Source organism: Schistocerca gregaria, unplaced genomic scaffold (genome assembly GCF_023897955.1).
Source record: "Schistocerca gregaria isolate iqSchGreg1 unplaced genomic scaffold, iqSchGreg1.2 ptg000281l, whole genome shotgun sequence".
NCBI lineage: Eukaryota > Metazoa > Arthropoda > Insecta > Orthoptera > Acrididae > Schistocerca > Schistocerca gregaria.
This window is the reverse complement of record NW_026061774.1, coordinates 124,281-145,361: the sequence shown is the minus strand read 5'-3', so window position 1 is coordinate 145,361 and position 21,081 is coordinate 124,281.

Genomic DNA, 21,081 nt, shown 5'->3' with positions numbered 1-21,081 from the left:
TTGTACTTATCGTCTGCAAAGCTATGTCGCGTGCCGCGGTATGCGGAGACACTAAAAGCACCATAGTAGAACACAGATGAAGCTTCAAAGTTGATGTAATAGCCAGTAAGAAGTAGTACAATTCAAGATTTAGGTATCGATTATTGACCTTTTAGCTGGCTTTTGTGCCTTGGACATGAGCTAGGACCTTATGATTCCGCACGGAAGGAGGACTAGCAGCCGAGTTCCTTGGGAGAATGTGAAAAGTGTTCATATGTAGTAAAATCCTGAAAAATCCGTCCGTTTTCGTCATTTGTTATCGAATCGACTTAAAGCCAGATTGTCACATTGGCCGCTCTTCTCTCTGAAACTGTTGTACTTATCGTCTGCAAAGCTATGTCGCGTGCTGCGGTATGCGGAGACACTAAAAGCACGATAGTAGAATACAGATGAAGCTTCAAAGTTGATGTAATAGCCAGTAAGAAGTAGTACAATTCAAGATTTAGGTATCGATTATTGACTTTTTTGCTGGCTTTTGTGCCTTGGACATGAGCTAGGACCCTACGATTCTGCATGAAAGGAGGACTAGCAGCCGAGTTGCACGGGAGAATGTAAAAAGTGTTCATATGTAGTATAAACCTGAGAAATCCGTCCGTTTTCGTCACTTGTTATCGAATCGACTTAAAGCCAGATGGTCACATTGGCCCCTCTTCTCTCTGAAACGGTTGTACTTATCGTCTGCAAAGCTATGTCGCGTGCTGCGGTATGCGGAGACACTAAAAGCACCATAGTAGAACACAGATGAAGCTTCTAAGTTGATGTAATAGCCAGTAAGGAGTAGTACAATTCAAGTTTTAGGTATCGAATATTGACTTTTTAGCTGGCTTTGGTGCCTTGGACATGAGCTAGGACCTTAAGATTCTGCATGAAAGGAGGACTATCAGCCGCGTTGCACGGGAGTATGTGAAAAGTGTTCATATGTAGTAAAAACCTGTGACATCCGTCCATTTTCGTCATTTCTTATCTAACCGACTTGAGGCCAGTTCGTCACATTGGCCCCTCTTCTCTCTGAAACGGTTGTACTTATCATCTGCAAAGCTATGTCGCGTGCTGCGGTATGCGGAGACACTAAAAGCACCATAGTAGAACACAGATGAAGCTTCTAAGTTGATGTAATAGCCAGTAAGGAGTAGTACAATTCAAGTTTTAGGTATCGAATTTGACTTTTTAGCTGGCTTTGGCGCCTTGGACATGAGCTAGGACCTTAAGATTCTGCATGAAAGGAGGACTAGCAGCCGAGTTAAACGGGAGGATGCGAAATGTGTTCATATGTAGTATAAACCTGAGAAATCCGTCCGTTTTCGTAATTTATTATGGAATCGACTTAAAGCAGTGCGTCACATTGGCCGCTCTTCTCTCTGAAACGGTTGTACTTATCGTCTGCAAAGCTATGTCGCGTGCTGCGGTATGCGGAGACACTAAAAGCACCACAGTAGAACACAGATTAAGCTTCTAAGTTGATGTGATAGCCAGTGAGAAGTAGTACAATTAAAGTTTTAGGTATCGATTATTGTCTTTTTTGCTGGCTTTGGTGCCTTGGACATGAGCTAGGACCTTAAGATTCTGCATGAAAGGAGGACTAGCAGCCGCGTTGCACGGGACTATGTGACAAGTGTTCATATGTAGTAAAAACCTGAGAAATCCGTCCATTTTCGTAATTTGTTATCGAATCGACTTAAAGCCAGATCGTCACATTAGCCTCTCTTCTCTCTGAAACGGTTGTACTTATCGTCTGCAAAGCTATGTCGCGTGCTGCGGTATGCGGAGACACTAAAATCTCCATAGTGGAACACAGATGAAGCTTCTAAGTTGATGTAATAGCTAGTAAGATGTAGTCAATATAGGTACCGATTATTGACTTTTTAGCTGGCTTTGGTGCCTTGGACATGAGCTATGTCCTTAAGATTCTGCATGAAAGGAGGACTAGCAGCCGAGTTGCATTGGAGAATGTGGAAAGTGTTCATATGTAGTAAAAACCTGAGAAATCCGTCCGTTTTAGTCATTTGTTATCGAATCAACTTGAAGCCAGATCGTCACATTGCCCGCTTTTCTCTCTGAAACGGTTGTACTTATCGTCTGCAAAGCTATGTCGCGTGCTGCAGTATGCGGAGACACTAAAAGCACCATAGTAGAACGCAGATGAAGCCTCTAAGTTGATGTGATAGCCAGTGAGAAGTAGTACAATTAAAGTTTTAGTTATCGATTATTGACTTTTTAGCTGGCTTTTGTGCCTTGGACATGAGCTAGGACCTTATGATTCTGCATGAAAGGAGGACTAGCAGCCGAGTTACATGGGAGAATGTGAAAAGTGTTCATATGTAGTAAAAACCTGAGAAATCCGTCCGTTTTCTTCATTTGTTATCGAATCGACTTAAAGCCAGATCGTCACATTGGCCGCTCTTCTCTCTGAAACGGTTGTACTTATCGTCTGCAAAGCTATGTCGCGTGCTGCGGTATGCGGATACACTAAAAGCACCATAGTAGAACACAGATGAAGCATCTAAGTTGATGTAATAGCCAGTAAGAAGTAGTACAATTCAAGATTTAGGTATCGATTATTGACTTTTTTGCTGGCTTTGGTGTCTTGGACATGACCTAGGACCTTAAGATTCTGCATGAAAGGAGGACTAGCAGCCGAGTTGCACGGGAGAATGTAAAAAGTGTTCATATGTAGTAAAAACCTGAGAAATCCGTTTGTTTTCGTCATTTGTTATCGAATCGACTTAAAGCCAGATCGTCACATGGGCCCCTCTTCTCTCTGAAACGGTTGTACTTATCGTCTGCAAAGCTATGTCGCGTGCTGCAGTATGCGGACACAATAAAAGCACCATAGTAGAACACAGTTGAAGCTTCTAAGTTGATGTGATAGCCAGTGAGACGTAGTACAATTCAAGTTTTAGGTATCGATTATTGTCTTTTTAGCTGCTTTGGTGCCTTGGACATGAACTAGGATCTAAAGATTCTGCATGAAAGGAGGACTTGCAACCGCGTTGCACGGGAGAATGTAAAAAGTGTTCATATGTAGTAAAAACCTGAGAAATCCGTCCGTTTTCGTCATTTGTTATCGAATCGACTTAAAGCCAGATCGTCACATGGGCCCCTCTTCTCTCTGAAACGGTTGTACTTATCGTCTGCAAAGCTATGTCGCGTGCTGCGGTATGCGGAGACACTAAAAGCACCATAGCAGAACACAGATTAAGCTTCTAAGTTGATGTAATAGCAAGTAAGAAGTAGTACAATTCAAGTTTTAGGTATCGATTATTGACCTTTTAGCTGGCTTTTGTGCCTTGGACATGAGCTAGGACCTTATGATTCCGCACGGAAGGAGGACTAGCAGCCGAGTTGCTTGGGAGAATGTGAAAAGTGTTCATATGTAGTAAAAACCTGAAAAATGCGTCCGTTTTCGTCATGTGTTATCGAATCGACTTAAAGCCAGATTGTCACATTGGCCGCTCTTCTATCTGAAACGGTTGTACTTATCGTCTGCAAAGCTATGTCGCGTGCTGCGGTATGCGGAGACACTAAAAGCACCATAGTAGAACACAGATGAAGCTTCAAAGTTGATGTAATAGCCAGTAAGAAGTAGTACAATTCAAGATTTAGGTATCGATTATTGACTTTTTAGCTGGCTTTGGTGCCTTGGACATGAGCTAGGACCATACGATTCTGCATGAAAGGAGGACTGGGAGCCGAGTTGCACGGGAGAATGTAAAAAGTGTTCATATGTAGTATAAACCTGAGAAATCCGTCCGTTTTCGTCACTTGTTATCGAATCGACTTAAAGCCAGATCGTCACATTGGCCCCTCTTCTCTCTGAAATGGTTGTACTTATCGTCTGCAAAGCTATGTCGCGTGCTGCGGTATGCGGAGACACTAAAAGCACCATAGTAGAACACAGATGAAGCTTCTAAGTTGATGTGATAGCCAGTGAGAAGTAGTACAATTCAAGTTTTAGGTATCGATTATTGACTTTTTAGCTGGCTTAGGTGCCTTGGACATGAGCTAGGACCTTAAGATTCTGTATGAAAGGAGGACTAGCAGCCGCGTTGCACGGGAGTATGTGAAAAGTGTTCATATGTAGTAAAAACCTGAGAAATCCGTCCATTTTCGTCATTTGTTATCGAATCGACTTAAAGCCAGTTCGTCACATTGGCCCCTCTTCTCACTGAAACGGTTGTACTTATCGTCTGCAAAGCTATGTCGCGTGCTGCGGTATGCGGAGACACTAAAATCACCATAGTAGAACACAGATGAAGCTTCTAAGTTGATGTAATAGCCAGTAAGGAGTAATACAATTCAAGTTTTAGGTATCGAATATTGACTTTTTAGCTGGCTTTGGTGCCTTGGACATGAGCTAGAACCTTAAGATTCTGCATGAAAGGAGGACTATCAGCCGCGTTGCATGGGAGTATGTGAAAAGTGTTCATATGTAGTAAAAACCTGAGAAATCCGTCCATTTTCGTCATTTGTTATCTAATCGACTTGAGGCCAGTTCGTCACATTGGCCCCTCTTCTCTCTGAAACGGTTGTACTTATCGTCTGCAAAGCTATGTCGCGTGCTGCGGTATACGGAGACACTAAAAGCACCATATTACAACACAGATGAAGCTTCTAAGTTGATGTAATAGCCAGTAAGGTGTAGTACAATTCAAGTTTTAGGTATCGAATATTGACTTTTTGGCTGGCTTTGGCGCCTTGGACATGAGCTAGGACCTTAAGATTCTGCATGAAAGGAGGACTAGCAGCCGAGTTGCACGGGAGGATGCGAAAAGTGTTCATATGTAGTAAAAACCTGAGAAATCCGTCCGTTTTCGTAATTTATTATCGAATCGACTTAAAGCAGTGTGTCACATTGGCCGCTCTTCTCTCTGAAACGGTTGTACCTATCGTGTGCAAAGCAATGTCGCGTGCTGCGGTATGCGGAGACACTAAAAGCACCATAGTAGAACTCCGATGAAGCTACTAAGTTGATGTAATAGCCAGTAAGGAGTAGTACAATTCAAGGTTTAGGTATCGATTATTGACTTTTTAACTGGCTTTGGCGCCTTGGACATGAGCTAGGTCCTTAAGATTCTGCATGAAAGGAGGACTAGCAGCCGCGTTGCACGGGACTATGTGGCAAGTGTTCATATGTAGTAAAAACCTGAGAAATCCGTCCATTTTCGTCATTTGTTATCGAATCGACTTAAAGCCAGATCGTCACATTGGCCTCTCTTCTCTCTGAAACGGTTGTACTTATCGTCTGCAAAGCTATGTCGCGTGCTGCGGTTTGCGGAGACACTAAAAGCACCATAGTGGATTACAGATGAAGTTTCTAAGCTGATGTAATAGCTAGTAAGATGTAGTCAATTTAGGTATCGATTATTGACTTTTTAGCTGGCTTTGGTGCCTTGGACATGAGCTATGTCCTTAAGATTCTGCATGAAAGGAGGACTAGCAGCCGAGATGCATGGGAGAATTTGAATAGTGTTCATCTGTATTAAAAAAATGAGAAATCCGTCCGTTTTCGTCATTTGTTATCGAATCGACTTAAAGCAGATCGTCAGATTGGCCGCTCTTCTCTCTGAAACGGTTGTACTTATCGTCTGCAAAGCTATGTCGCGTGCTGCGGTATGCGGAGACACTAAAAGCACCATAGTAGAACACAGATGAAGCTTCTAACTTTATGTGATAGCCAGTGAGAAGTAGTACAATTCAAGTTTTAGGTATCGATTATTGACTTTTTAGCTGGCTTTGGTGCCTTGGACATGAGCTAGGACCTAAAGATTCTGCATGAAAGGAGGACTAGCAGCCGCGTTGCACGGGAGGATGTAAAAAGTGTTCATATGTAGTAAAAACCTAAGAAATCCGTCCGTTTTCGTCATTTGTTATCGAATCGACTTAAAGCCATATCGTCACATGGGCCCCTCTTCTCTCTGAAACGGTTGTACTTATCGTCTGCAAAGCAATGTCGCGTGCTGCGGTATGCGGAGACACTAAAAGCACCATAGTAGAACACAGATTAAGCTTCTAAGTTGATGTAATAGCCAGTAAGAAGTAGTACAATTCAAGTTTTAGGTATCGATTATTGACCTTTCAGCTGGCTTTTGTGCCTTGGACATGAGCTAGGATCTTATGATTCCGCACGGAAGGAGGACTAGCAGCCGAGTTGCTTGGGAGAATCTGAAAAGTGTTCATATGCAGTAAAAACCTGAAAAATGCGTCCGTTTTCGTCATGTGTTATCGAATCGACTTAAAGCCAGATTGTCACATTGGCCGCTCTTCTCTCTGAAACGGTTGTACTTATCGTCTGCAAAGCTATGTCGCGTGCTGCGGTATGCGGAGACACTAAAAGCACCATAGTAGTATACAGATGAAGCTTCTAAGTTGATGTAATAGCCAGTAAGAAGTAGTACAATTCAAGATTTAGGTATCGATTATTGACTTTTTGGCTGGCTTTGGTGCCTTGGACATGAGCTATGTCCTTAAGATTCTGCATGAAAGGAGGACTAGCAGCCGAGTTGCATGGGAGAATGTAAAAAGTGTTCATATGTAGTAAAAACCTGAGAAATCCGTCCGTATTCGTCATTTGTTATCGAATCGACTTAAAGCCAGATCGTCACATGGGCCCCTCTTCTCTCTGAAACGGTTGTACTTATCGTCTGCAAAGCTATGTCGCGTGCTGCGGTATGCGGAGACACTAAAAGCACCATAGTAGAACACAGATGAAGCTTCTAAGTTGATGTGATAGCCAGTGAGACGTAGTACAATTCAAGTTTTAGGTATCTATTATTGCCTTTTTAGCTGGCTTTGGTGCCTTGGACATGAGCTAGGACGTAAAGATTCTGCATGAAAGGAGGACTAGCAGCCGCGTTGCACGGGAGGATGTAAAAAGTGTTCATATGTAGTAAAAACCTGAGAAATCCGTCCGTTTTCGTCATTTGTTATCGAATCGACTTAAAGCCAGATCGTCACATGGGCCCCTCTTCTCTCTGAAACGGTTGTACTTATCGTCTGCAAAGCTATGTCGCGTGCTGCGGTATGCGGAGACACTAAAAGCACCATAGCAGAACACAGATTAAGCTTCTAAGTTGATGTAATAGCAAGTAAGAAGTAGTACAATTCAAGTTTTAGGTATCGATTATTGACCTTTTAGCTGGCTTTTGTGCCTTGGACATGAGCTAGGACCTTATGATTCCACACGGAAGGAGGACTGGCAGCCGAGTTGCTTGGGAGAATGTGAAAAGTGTTCATATGTAGTAAAAACCTGAAAAATGCGTCCGTTTTCGTCATGTGTTATCGAATCGACTTAAAGCCAGATTGTCACATTGGCCTCTCTTCTCTCTGAAACGGTTGTACTTATCGTCTGCAAAGCTATGTCGCGTGCTGCGGTATGCGGAGACACTAAAATCACCATAGTGGAACACAGATGAAGCTTCTAAGTTGATGTAATAGGTAGTAAAATGTAGTCAATTTAGGTATCGATTATTGACTTTTTAGCTGGCTTTGGAGCCTTGGACATGAGCCATGTCCTTAAGATTCTGCATGAAAGGAGGACTAGCAGCCGAGTTGCATTGGAGAATGTGGAAAGTGTTCATATGTAGTAAAAACCTGAGAAATCCGTCCGTTTTAGTCATTTGTTATCGAATCAACTTGAAGCCAGATCGTCACATTGCCCGCTTTTCTCTCTGAAACGGTTGTACTTATCGTCTGCAAAGCTATGTCGCGTGCTGCAGTATGCGGAGACACTAAAAGCACCATAGTAGAACGCAGATGAAGCTTCTAAGTTGATGTGATAGCCAGTGAGAAGTAGTACAACTAAAGTTTTAGGTATCGATTATTGACTTTTTAGCTGACTTTTGTGCCTTGGACATGAGCTAGGACCTTATGATTCTGCATGAAAGGAGGACTAGCAGCCGAGTTACATGGGAGAATGTGAAAAGTGTTCATATGTAGTAAAAACCTGAGAAATCCGTCCGTTTTCGTCATTTGTTATCGAATCGACTTAAAGCCAGATCGTCACATTGGCCGCTCTTCTCTCTGAAACGGTTGTACTTATCGTCTGCAAAGCTATGTCGCGTGCCGCGGTATGCGGAGACACTAAAAGCACCATAGTAGAACACAGATGAAGCTACAAAGTTGATTTAATAGCCAGTAAGAAGTAGTACAATTCAAGATTTAGGTATCGATTATTGACTTTTTTGCTGGCTTTGGTGCCTTGGACATTACCTAGGACCTTAAGATTCTGCATGAAAGGAGGACTAGCAGCCGAGTTGCACGGGAGAATGTAAAAAGTGTTCATATGTAGTAAAAACCTGAGAAATCCGTCCGTTTTCGTCATTTGTTATCGAATCGACTTAAAGCCAGATCGTCACATTGGCCCCTCTTCTCTCTGAAACGGTTGTACTTATCATCTGCAAAGCTATGTCGCGTGCTGCAGTATGCGGAGACACTAAAAGCACCATAGTAGAACACAGATGAAGCTTCTAAGTTGATGTGATAGCCAGTGAGACGTAGTACAATTCAAGTTATAGGTATCAATTATTGCCTTTTTAGCTGGCTTTGGTGCCTTGGACATGAGCTAGGACCTAAAGATTCTGCATGAAAGGAGGACTACCAGCCGCGTTGCACGGGAGGATGTAAAAAGTGTTCATATGTAGTAAAAACCTGAGAAATACGTCCGTTTTCGTCATTTGTTATCGAATCGACTTAAAGCCAGATCGTCACATGGGCCCCTCTTCTCTCTGAAACGGTTGTACTTATCGTCTGCAAAGCTATGTCGCGTGCTGCGGTATGCGGAGACACTAAAAGCACCATAGCAGAACACAGATTAAGCTTCTAAGTTGATGTAATAGCAAGTAAGAAGTAGTACAATTCAAGTTTTAGGTATCGATTATTGACCTTTTAGCTGGCTTTTGTGCCTTGGACATGAGCTAGGACCTTATGATTCCGCACGGAAGGAGGACTAGCAGCCGAGTTGCTTGGGAGAATGTGAAAAGTGTTCATATGTAGTAAAAACCTGAAAAATGCGTCCATTTTCGTCATGTGTTATCGAATCGACTTAAAGCCAAATTGTCACATTGGCCTCTCTTCTCTCTGAAACGGTTGTACTTATCGTCTGCAAAGCTATGTCGCGTGCTGCGGTATGCGGAGACACTAAAATCACCATAGTGGAACACAGATGAAGCTTCTAAGTTGATGTAATAGCTAGTAAAATGTAGTCAATTTAGGTATCGATTATTGACTTTTTAGCTGGCTTTGGTGCCTTGGACATGAGCTAGGACCTTAAGATTCTGCATGAAAGGAGGACTAGCAGCCGCGTTGCACGGGAGTATGTGAAAAGTGTTCATATGTAGTAAAAACCTGAGAAATCCGTCCATTTTCGTCATTTGTTATCGAATCGACTTAAAGCCAGTTCGTCACATTGGCCCCTCTTCTCTCTGAAACGGTTGTACTTATCGTCTGCAAAGCTATGTCGCGTGCTGCGGTATGCGGAGACACTAAAAGCACCATAGTAGAACACAGATGAATGTTCTAAGTTGATGTGATAGCCAGTGAGAAGTAGTACAATTCAAGTTTCAGGTATCGATTATTGACTTTTTAGCTGGCTTAGGTGCCTTGGACATGAGCTAGGACCTTAAGATTCTGCATGAAAGGAGGACTAGCAGCCGCGTTGCATGGGAGTATGTGAAAAGTGTTCATATGTAGTAAAAACCTGAGATATCCGTCCATTTTCGTCATTTGTTATCGAATCGACTTAAAGCCAGTTCGTCACATTGGCCCCACTTCTCTCTGAAACGGTTGTACTTATCGTCTGCAAAGCTATGTCGCGTGCTGCGGTATGCGGAGACACTAAAATCACCATAGTGGAACACAGATGAAGCTTCTAAGTTGATGTAATAGCTAGTAAAATGTAGTCAATTTAGGTATCGATTATTGACTTTTTAGCTGGCTTTGGTGCCTTGGACATGAGCTATGTCCTTAAGATTCTGCATGAAAGGAGGACTAGCAGCCGAGTTGCATTGGAGAATGTGGAAAGTGTTCATATGTAGTAAAAACCTGAGAAATCCGTCCGTTTTAGTCATTTGTCATCGAATCGACTTAAAGGCAGATCTTCACATTGGCCGCTCTTCTGTCTGAAACGGTTACATTTATTGTCTGCAAAGCTATGTCGCGTGCTGCGATGTGCGGAGACACTAAAAGCACCATAGTAGAACACAGATGAAGCTTCTATGTTGATGTAATAGCCAGTAAGAAGTAGTACAATTCAAGTTTTATTTATCGATTATTGACTTTTTGGTTGGCTTTGGTGCCTTGGACATGAGCTATGTCCTTAAGATTTTGCATGAAAGGAGGACTAGCAGCCGAGTTGAATGGGAGAATGTGAAAAGTGTTCATATGTAGTAAAAACCTGAGAAATCCATCCTTTTTCGTCAGTTGTTATCGAATCAACTTGAAGCCAGATCGTCATATTGCCCGCTCTTCTCTCTGAAACGGTTGTACTTGTCGTCTGCAAAGCTATGTCGCGTGCTGCGGTATGCGGAGTCACTAAAAGCTCCATAGTAGAACACATATGAAGCTTCTAATTTGATGTAATAGCCAGTAAGGAGTAGTACAATTCAAGTTTTAGGTACCGAAAATTGACTTTTTAGCTGGCTTTGGTGCCTTGGACATGAGGTAGGACAAATATGATTGTGCATGAAAGGATTACTAGCAGCCGAGTGGCACGGGAGGATGCGAAAATTGTTCATATGTAGTAAAAACCTGAGAAATCCGTCCGTTTTCGGAATATATTATCGAATCGACTTAAAGCAGTGCGTCACATTGGCCGCTCTTCTCTCTGAAACGGTTGTACTTATCGTCTGCAAAGCTATGTCGCGTGTTGCAGTATGCGGAGACACTAAAAGCACCATAGTAGAACACGGATGAAGCTTCTAAGTTGATGTGATAGCCAGTGAGAAGTAGTACAATTCATGTTTTAGGTATCGATTATTGACTTTTTAGCTGGCTTTTATGCCTTGGACATGAGCTAGGACCTTATGATTCTGCATGAAAGGAGGACTAGCAGCCGAGATGCATGGGAGAATGTGAATAGTGTTCATCTGTGGTAAAAAAATGAGAAATCCGTCCGTTTTCGTCATTTGTTATCGATTCGACTTAAAGCAGATCGTCACATTGGCCGCTCTTCTCTCTGAAACGGTTGTACTTATCGTCTGCAAAGCTGTGTCGCATGCTGCAGTATGCGGAGACACTAAAAGCACCATAGTAGAACACAGATGAAGCTTATAAGTTGATGTAATAGCCAGTAAGGAGTAGTACAATTCAAGTTTTAGGTATCGAATATTGACTTTTTAGCTGGCTTTGGCGCCTTGGACATGAGCTAGGACCTTAAGATTCTGCATGAAAGGAGGACTAGCAGCCGAGTTGCACGGGAGGATGCGAAAAGTGTTCATATGTAGTAAAAACCTGAGAAATCCGTCCGTTTTCGTAATTTATTATGGAATCGACTTAAAGCAGTGCGTCACATTGGCCGCTCTTCTCTCTGAAACGGTTGTACTTATCGTCTGCAAAGCTATGTCGCGTGCTGCGGTATGCGGAGACACTAAAAGCACCATAGTAGAACACAGATGAAGCTTCAAAGTTGATGTAATAGCCAGTAAGAAGTAGTACAATTCAAGATTTAGGTATCGATTATTGTCTTTTTTGCTGGCTTTGGTGCCTTGGACATGAGCTAGGACCTTAAGATTCTGCATGAAAGGAGGACTAGCAGCCGCGTTGCACGGGACTATGTGACAAGTGTTCATATGTAGTAAAAACCTGAGAAATCCGTCCATTTTCGTCATTTGTTATCGAATCGACTTAAAGCCAGATCGTCACATTGGCCTCTCTTCTCTCTGAAACGGTTGTACTTATCGTCTGCAAAGCTATGTCGCGTGCTGCGGTATGCGGAGACAGTAAAATCACCATAGTGGAACACAGATGAAGCTTCTAAGTTGATGTAATAGCTAGTAAGATGTAGTCAATTTAGGTATCGATTATTGACTTTTTAGCTGGCTTTGGTGCCTTGGACATGAGCTATGTCCTTAAGATTCTGCATGAAAGGAGGACTAGCAGCCGAGTTGCATTGGAGAATGTGGAAAGTGTTCATATGTAGTAAAAGTCTGAGAAATCCGTCCGTTTTAGTCATTTGTTATCGAATCAACTTGAAGCCAGATCGTCACATTGCCCGCTTTTCTCTCTGAAACGGTTGTACTTATCGTCTGCAAAGCTATGTCGCGTGCTGCAGTATGCGGAGACACTAAAAGCACCATAGTAGAACGCAGATGAAGCTTCTAAGTTGATGTGATAGCCAGTGAGAAGTAGTACAATTAAAGTTTTAGGTATCGATTATTGACTTTTTAGCTGGCTTTTGTGCCTTGGACATGAGCTAGGACCTTAAGATTCTGCATGAAAGGAGGAATAGCGGCTGAGTTACATGGGAGAATGTGAAAAGTGTTCATATGTAGTAAAAACCTGAGAAACCCGTCCGTTTTCGTCATTTGTTATCGAATCGACTTAAAGCCAGATCGTCACATGGGCCCCTCTTCTCTCTGAAACGGTTGTACTTATCGTCTGCAAAGCAATGTCGCGTGCTGCGGTATGCGGAGACACTAAAAGCACCATAGCAGAACACAGATTAAGCTTCTAATTTGATGTAATAGCAAGTAAGTAGTAGTACAATTCAAGTTTTAGGTATTGAAAATTGACTTTTTAGCTGGCTTTGGTGCCTTGGACATTAGGTAGGACCTTATGATTGTGCATGAAAGGATTACTAGCAGCCGAGTGGCACGGGAGGATGCGAAAAGTGTTCATATGTAGTAACAACCTGAGAAATCCGTCCGTTTTCGGAATATATTATCGAATCGACTTAAAGCAGTGCGTCACATTGGCCGCTCTTCTCTCTGAAACGGTTGTACTTATCGTCTGCAAAGCTATGTCGCGTGCTGCAGTATGCGGAGACACTAAAAGCACCATAGTAGAACACGGATGAAGCTTCTAAGTTGATGTGATAGCCAGTGAGAAGTAGTACAATTCAAGTTTTAGGTATCGATTATTGATTTTTTAGCTGGCTTTTATGCCTTGGACATGAGCTAGGACCTTATGATTCTGCATGAAAGGAGGACTAGCAGCCGAGATGCATGGGAGAATGTGATTAGTGTTCATCTGTGGTAAAAAAATGAGAAATCCGTCCGTTTTCGTCATTTGTTATCGAATCGACTTAAAGCAGATCGTCACATTGGCCGCTCTTCTCTCTGAAACGGTTGTACTTATCGTCTGCAAAGCTATGTCGCATGCTGCAGTATGCGGAGACACTAAAAGCACCATAGTAGAACACAGATGAAGCTTCTAAGTTGATGTAATAGCCAGTAAGGAGTAGTACAATTCAAGTTATAGGTATCGAATATTGACTTTTTAGCTGGCTTTGGCGCCTTGGACATGAGCTAGGACCTTAAGATTCTGCATGAAAGGAGGACTAGCAGCCGAGTTGCACGGGAGGATGCGAAAAGTGTTCATATGTAGTAAAAACCTGAGAAATCCGTCCGTTTTCGTAATTTATTATGGAATCGACTTAAAGCAGTGCGTCACATTGGCCGCTCTTCTCTCTGAAACGGTTGTACTTATCGTCTGCAAAGCTATGTCGCTTGTTGCGGTATGCGGAGACACTAAAAGCACCATAGTAGAACACATATTAAGCTTCTAAGTTGATGTAATAGCCAGTAAGAAGTAGTAAAATTCAAGATTTAGGTATCGATTATTGACTCTTTAGCTGGCTTTTGTGCCTTGGACATGAGCTTGGACCTTATGATTCTGCATGAAAGGAGGACTAGCAGCCGAGTTGCATGGGAGAATGTGAAAAGTGTTCATATGTAGTAAAAACCTGAGAAATCCGTCCGTTTTCGTCATTTGTTATCGAATCGACTTAAAGCCAGATCGTCACATTGGCCGCTCTTCTCTCTGAAACGGTTGTACTTATCGTCTGCAAAGCTATGTCGCGTGCTGCGGTATGCGGAGACACTAAAAGCACCATAGTAGAACACAGATGAAGCTTCAAAGTTGATGTAATAGCCAGTAAGAAGTAGTACAATTCAAGATTTAGGTATCGATTATTGTCTTTTTTGCTGGCTTTGGTGCCTTGGACATGAGCTAGGACCTTAAGATTCTGCATGAAAGGAGGACTAGCAGCCGCGTTGCACGGGACTATGTGACAAGTGTTCATATGTAGTAAAAACCTGAGAAATCCGTCCATGTTCGTCATTTGTTATCGAATCGACTTAAAGCCAGATCGTCACATTGGCCTCTCTTCTCTCTGAAACGGTTGTACTTATCGTCTGCAAAGCTATGTCGCGTGCTGCGGTATGCGGAGACACTAAAATCACCATAGTGGAACACAGATGAAGCTTCTAAGTTGATGTAATAGCTAGTAAGATGTAGTCAATTTAGGTATCGATTATTGACTTTTTAGCTGGCTTTGGTGCCTTGGACATGAGCTATGTCCTTAAGATTCTGCATGAAAGGAGGACTAGCAGCCAAGTTGCATTGGAGAATGTGGAAAGTGTTCATATGTAGTAAAAATCTGAGAAATCCGTCCGTTTTAGTCATTTGTTATCGAATCAACTTGAAGCCAGATCGTCACATTGCCCGCTTTTCCTCTCTGAAACGGTTGTACTTATCGTCTGCAAAGCTATGTCGCGTGCTGCGGTATGCGGAGTCACTAAAAGCAGTATAGTAGAACACAGATGAAGCTTCTAAGTTGATGTAATAGCCAGTAAGGAGTAGTACAATTCAAGTTTTAGGTATCGAAATTGACTTTTTAGCTGGCTTTGGTGCCTTGGACATGAGGTAGGACCTTAAGATTGTGCATGAAAGGATTACTAGCAGCCGAGTGGCACGGGAGGATGCGAAAAGTGTTCATATGTAGTAAAAACCTGAGAAATCCGTCCGTTTTCTGAATATATTATCGAAACGACTTAAAGCAGTGCGTCACATTGGCCGCTCTTCTCTCTGAAACGGTTGTACTTATCGTCTGAAAAGCTATGTCGCGTGCTGCAGTATGCGGAGACACTAAAAGCACCATAGTAGAACACGGATGAAGCTTCTAAGTAGATGTGATAGCCAGTGAGAAGTAGTACAATTCAAGTTTTAGGTATCGATTATTGACTTTTTAGCTGGCTTTTATGCCTTGGACATGAGCTAGGACCTTTTGATTCTGCATGAAAGGAGGACTAGCAGCCGAGATGCATGGGAGAATGTGAATAGTGTTCATCTGTAGTAAAAAAATGAGAAATCCGGCCGTTTTCGTCATTTGTTATCGAATCGACTTAAAGCAGATCGTCACATTGGACGCTCTTCTCTCTGAAACGGTTGTACTTATCGTCTGCAAAGCTATGTCGCATGCTGCAGTATGCGGAGACACTAAAAGCACCATAGTAGAACACGGATGAAGCTTCTAAGTTGATGTGATAGCCAGTGAGAAGTAGTACAATTCAAGTTTTAGGTATCGATTATTGACTTTTTAGCTGGCTTTTATGCCTTGGACATGAGCTAGGACCTTATGATTCTGCATGAAAGGAGGACTAGCAGCCGAGATGCATGGGAGAATGTGAATAGTGTTCATCTGTAGTAAAAAAATGAGAAATCCGTCCGTTTTCGTCATTTGTTATCGAATCGACTTAAAGCAGATCGTCACATTAGCCGCTCTTCTCTCTGAAACGGTTGTACTTATCGTCTGTAAAGCTATGTCGCATGCTGCAGTATGCGGAGACACTAAAAGCGCCATAGTAGAACACAGATGAAGCTTCTAAGTTGATGTAATAGCCAGTAAGGAGTAGTACAATTCAAGTTTTAGGTATCGAATATTGACTTTTTAGCTGGCTTTGGTGCCTTGGACATGAGCTAGGACCTTAAGATTCTGCATGAAAGGAGGACTAGCAGCCGCGTTGCACGAGACTATGTGACAAGTGTTCATATGTAGTAAAAACCTGAGAAATCCGTCCATGTTCGTCATTTGTTATCGAATCGACTTAAAGCCAGATCGTCACATTGGCCTCTCTTCTCTCTGAAACGGTTGTACTTATCGTCTGCAAAGCTATGTCGCGTGCTGCGGTATGCGGAGACACTAAAATCACCATAGTGGAACACAGATGAAGCTTCTAAGTTGATGTAATAGCTAGTAAGATGTAGTCAATTTAGGTATCGATTATTGACTTTTTAGCTGGCTTTGGTGCCTTGGACATGAGCTATGTCCTTAAGATTCTGCATGAAAGGAGGACTAGCAGCCAAGTTGCATTGGAGAATGTGGAAAGTGTTCATATGTAGTAAAAATCTGAGAAATCCGTCCGTTTTAGTCATTTGTTATCGAATCAACTTGAAGCCAGATCGTCACATTGCCCGCTTTTCCTCTCTGAAACGGTTGTACTTATCGTCTGCAAAGCTATGTCGCGTGCTGCGGTATGCGGAGTCACTAAAAGCAGTATAGTAGAACACAGATGAAGCTTCTAAGTTGATGTAATAGCCAGTAAGGAGTAGTACAATTCAAGTTTTAGGTATCGAAATTGACTTTTTAGCTGGCTTTGGTGCCTTGGACATGAGGTAGGACCTTAAGATTGTGCATGAAAGGATTACTAGCAGCCGAGTGGCACGGGAGGATGCGAAAAGTGTTCATATGTAGTAAAAACCTGAGAAATCCGTCCGTTTTCTGAATATATTATCGAAACGACTTAAAGCAGTGCGTCACATTGGCCGCTCTTCTCTCTGAAACGGTTGTACTTATCGTCTGAAAAGCTATGTCGCGTGCTGCAGTATGCGGAGACACTAAAAGCACCATAGTAGAACACGGATGAAGCTTCTAAGTAGATGTGATAGCCAGTGAAAAGTAGTACAATTCAAGTTTTAGGTATCGATTATTGACTTTTTAGCTGGCTTTTATGCCTTGGACATGAGCTAGGACCTTTTGATTCTGCATGAAAGGAGGACTAGCAGCCGAGATGCATGGGAGAATGTGAATAGTGTTCATCTGTAGTAAAAAAATGAGAAATCCGGCCGTTTTCGTCATTTGTTATCGAATCGACTTAAAGCAGATCGTCACATTGGCCGCTCTTCTCTCTGAAACGGTTGTACTTATCGTCTGCAAAGCTATGTCGCATGCTGCAGTATGCGGAGACACTAAAAGCACCATAGTAGAACACGGATGAAGCTTCTAAGTTGATGTGATAGCCAGTGAGAAGTAGTACAATTCAAGTTTTAGGTATCGATTATTGACTTTTTAGCTGGCTTTTATGCCTTGGACATGAGCTAGGACCTTATGATTCTGCATGAAAGGAGGACTAGCAGCCGAGATGCATGGGAGAATGTGAATAGTGTTCATCTGTAGTAAAAAAATGAGAAATCCGTCCGTTTTCGTCATTTGTTATCGAATCGACTTAAAGCAGATCGTCACATTAGCCGCTCTTCTCTCTGAAACGGTTGTACTTATCGTCTGCAAAGCTATGTCGCATGCTGCAGTATGCGGAGACACTAAAAGCGCCATAGTAGAACACAGATGAAGCTTCTAAGTTGATGTAATAGCCAGTAAGGAGTAGTACAATTCAAGTTTTAGGTATCGATTATTGACTTTTTAGCTGGCTTTGGCGCCTTGGACATGAGCTAGGACCTTTTGATTCTGCATGAAAGGAGGACTAGCAGCCGAGTTGCACGGGAGGATGCGAAAAGTGTTCATATGTAGTAAAAATATGAGAAATCCGTCCGTTTTCGTCATTTGTTATCGAATCGACTTAAAGCAGATCGTCACATTGGCCGCTCTTCTCTCTGAAACGCTTGTACTTATCGTCTGCAAAGCTATGTCGCGTGCTGCGGTATGCGGAGACACTAAAAGCACCATAGTAGAACACAGATAAAGCTTCTAAGTTGATGTAATAGCCAGTAAGAAGTAGTACAATTAAAGTTTTAGGTATCGATTATTGACTTTTTAGCTGGCTTTTGTGCCTTGGACATGAGCTATGTCCTTAAGATTCTGCATGAAAGGAGGACTAGCAGCCGAGTTGCATTGGAGAATGTGGAAAGTGTTCTTATGTAGTAAAAATCTGAGAAATCCGTCCGTTTTAGTCATTTGTTATCGAATCAACTTGAAGCCAGATCGTCACATTGCCCGCTTTTCTCTCTGAAACGGTTGTACTTATCGTCTGCAAAGCTATGTCGCGTGCTGCAGTATGCGGAGACACTAAAAGCACCATAGTAGAACGCAGATGAAGCTTCTAAGTTGATGTGATAGCCTGTGAGAAGTAGTACAATTAAAGTTTTAGGTATCGATTATTGACTTTTTAGCTGGCTTTTGTGCCTTGGACATGAGCTAGGACCTTATGATTCTGCATGAGAGGGGGACTAGCGGCCGAGTTACATGGGAGAATGTGAAAAGTGTTCATATGTAGTAAAAACCTGAGAAATCCGTCCGTTTTCGTCATTTGTTATTGAATCGACTTAAAGCCAGATCGTCACATGGGCCCCTCTTCTCTCTGAAACGGTTGTACTTATCGTCTGCAAAGCTATGTCGCGTGCTGCGGTATGCGGAGACACTAAAAGCACCATAGCAGAACACAGATTAAGCTTCTAAGTTGATGTAATAGCAAGTAAGAAGTAGTACAATTCAAGTTTTAGGTATCGATTATTGACCTTTTAGCTGGCATTTGTGCCTTGGACATGAGCTAGGACCTTATGATTCCGCACGGAAGGAGGACTAGCAGCCGAGTTGCTTGGGAGAATGTGAAAAGTGTTCATATGTAGTAAAAACCTGAAAAATGCGTCCGTTTTCGTCATGTGTTATCGAATCGACTTAAAGCCAGATTGTCACATTGGCCGCTCTTCTATCTGAAACGGTTGTACTTATCGTCTGCAAAGCTATGTCGCGTGCTGCGGTATGCGGAGACACTAAAAGCACCATAGTAGAATACAAATGAAGCTTCAAAGTTGATGTCATAGCCAGTAACAAGTAGTACAATTCAAGATTTAGGTATCGATTATTGACTTTTTTGCTGGCTTTGGTGCCTTGGACATGAGCTGGGACCTTACGATTCTGCATGAAAGGAGGACTAGCAGCCGAGTTGCACGGGAGAATGTAAAAAGTGTTCATATGTAGTATAAACCTGAGAAATCCGTCCGTTTTCGTCACTTGTTATCGAATCGACTTAAAGCCAGATCGTCACATTGGCCCCTCTTCTCTCTGAAACGGTTGTACTTATCGTCTGCAAAGCTATGTCGCGTGCTGCGGTATGCGGAGACACTAAAAGCACCATAGTAGAACACAGATGAAGGTTCTAAGTTGATGTGATAGCCAGTGAGAAGTAGTACAATTCAAGTTTTAGGTATCGATTATTGACTTTTTAGCTGGCTTAGATGCCTTGGACATGAGCTAGGACCTTAAGATTCTGCATGAAAGGAGGACTAGCAGCCGAGTTGCACGGGAGTATGTGAAAAGTGTTCATATGTAGTAAAAACCTGAGAAATCCGTCCATTTTCGTCATTTGTTATCGAATCGACTTAAAGCCAGTTCGTCAAATTGGCCCCTCTTTTCTCTGAAACGGTTGTACTTATCGTCTGCAAAGCTATGTCGCGTGCTGCGGTATGCGGAGACACTAAAAGCACCATAGTAGAACACAGATGAAGCTTCTAAGTTGATGTAATAGCCAGTAAGGAGTAGTACAATTCAAGTTTTAGGTATCGAATATTGACTTTTTAGCTGGCTTTGGCGCCTTGGACATGAGCTAGGACCTTAAGATTCTGCATGAAAGGAGGACTAGCAGCCGAGTTGCACGGGAGGATGCGAAAAGTGTTCATATGTAGTAAAAACCTGAGAAATCCGTCCGTTTTCGTAATTTATTATCGAATCGACTTAAAGCAGTGCGTCACATTGGCCGCTCTTCTCTCTGAAACGGTTGTACTTATCGTCTGCAAAGCTATGTCGCGTGCTGCGGTTTGCGGAGACACTAAAATCACCATAGTGGAACACAGATGAAGCTTCTAAGTTGATGTAATAGCTAGTAAGATGTAGTCAATTTAGGTATCGATTATTGACTTTTTAGCTGGCTTTGGTGCCTTGGAATGAGCTATGTCCTTAAGATTCTGCATGAAAGGAGGACTAGCAGCCGAGTTGCATTGGAGAATGTGGAAAGTGTTCATATGTAGTAAAAACCTGAGAAATCCGTCCGTTTTAGTCATTTGTTATCGAATCAACTTGAAGCCAGATCGTCACATTGCCCGCTTTTCTCTCTGAAACCGTTGTACTTATCGTCTGCAAAGCTATGCCGCGTGGTGCGGTATGCGGAGACGCTAAAAGCACCATAGTAGAACTCAGATGAAGCTTCAAAGTTGATTTAATAGCCAGTAAGAAGTAGTACAATTCAAGTTTTAGGTATCGATTATTGACTTTTAGCTGGCTTTGGTGCCTTGGACATGAGCTATGTCCTTAAGATTCTGCAAGAAAGGAGGACTAGCAGCCGAGTTGAATGGGAGAATGTGAAAAGTGTTCATATGTAGTAAAAACCTGAGAAATCCATCCTTTTTCGTCAGTTGTTGTCGAATCAACTTGAAGCCGGATCGTCATATTGCCCGCTCTTCTCTCTGAAACGGTTGTACTTATCGTCTGCAAAGCTATGCCGCGTGCTGCGGTATGCGGAGTCACTAAAAGCACCATAGTAGAACACAGATGAAGCTTCTAAGTTGATGTAATAGCCAGTAAGGAGTAGTACAATTCAAGTTTTAGGTATCGAATATTGACTTTTTAGCTGGCTTTGGCGCCTTGGACATGAGCTAGGACCTTAAGATTCTGCATGAAAGGAGGACTAGCAGCCGAGTTGCACGGGAGGATGCGAAAAGTGTTCATATGTAGTAAAAACCTGAGAAATCCGTCCGTTTTCGTAATTTATTATCGAATCGACTTAAAGCAGTGCGTCACATTGGCCGCTCTTCTCTCTGAAACGGTTGTACTTATCGTCTGCAAAGCTATGTCGCGTGCTGCGGTATGCGGAGACACTA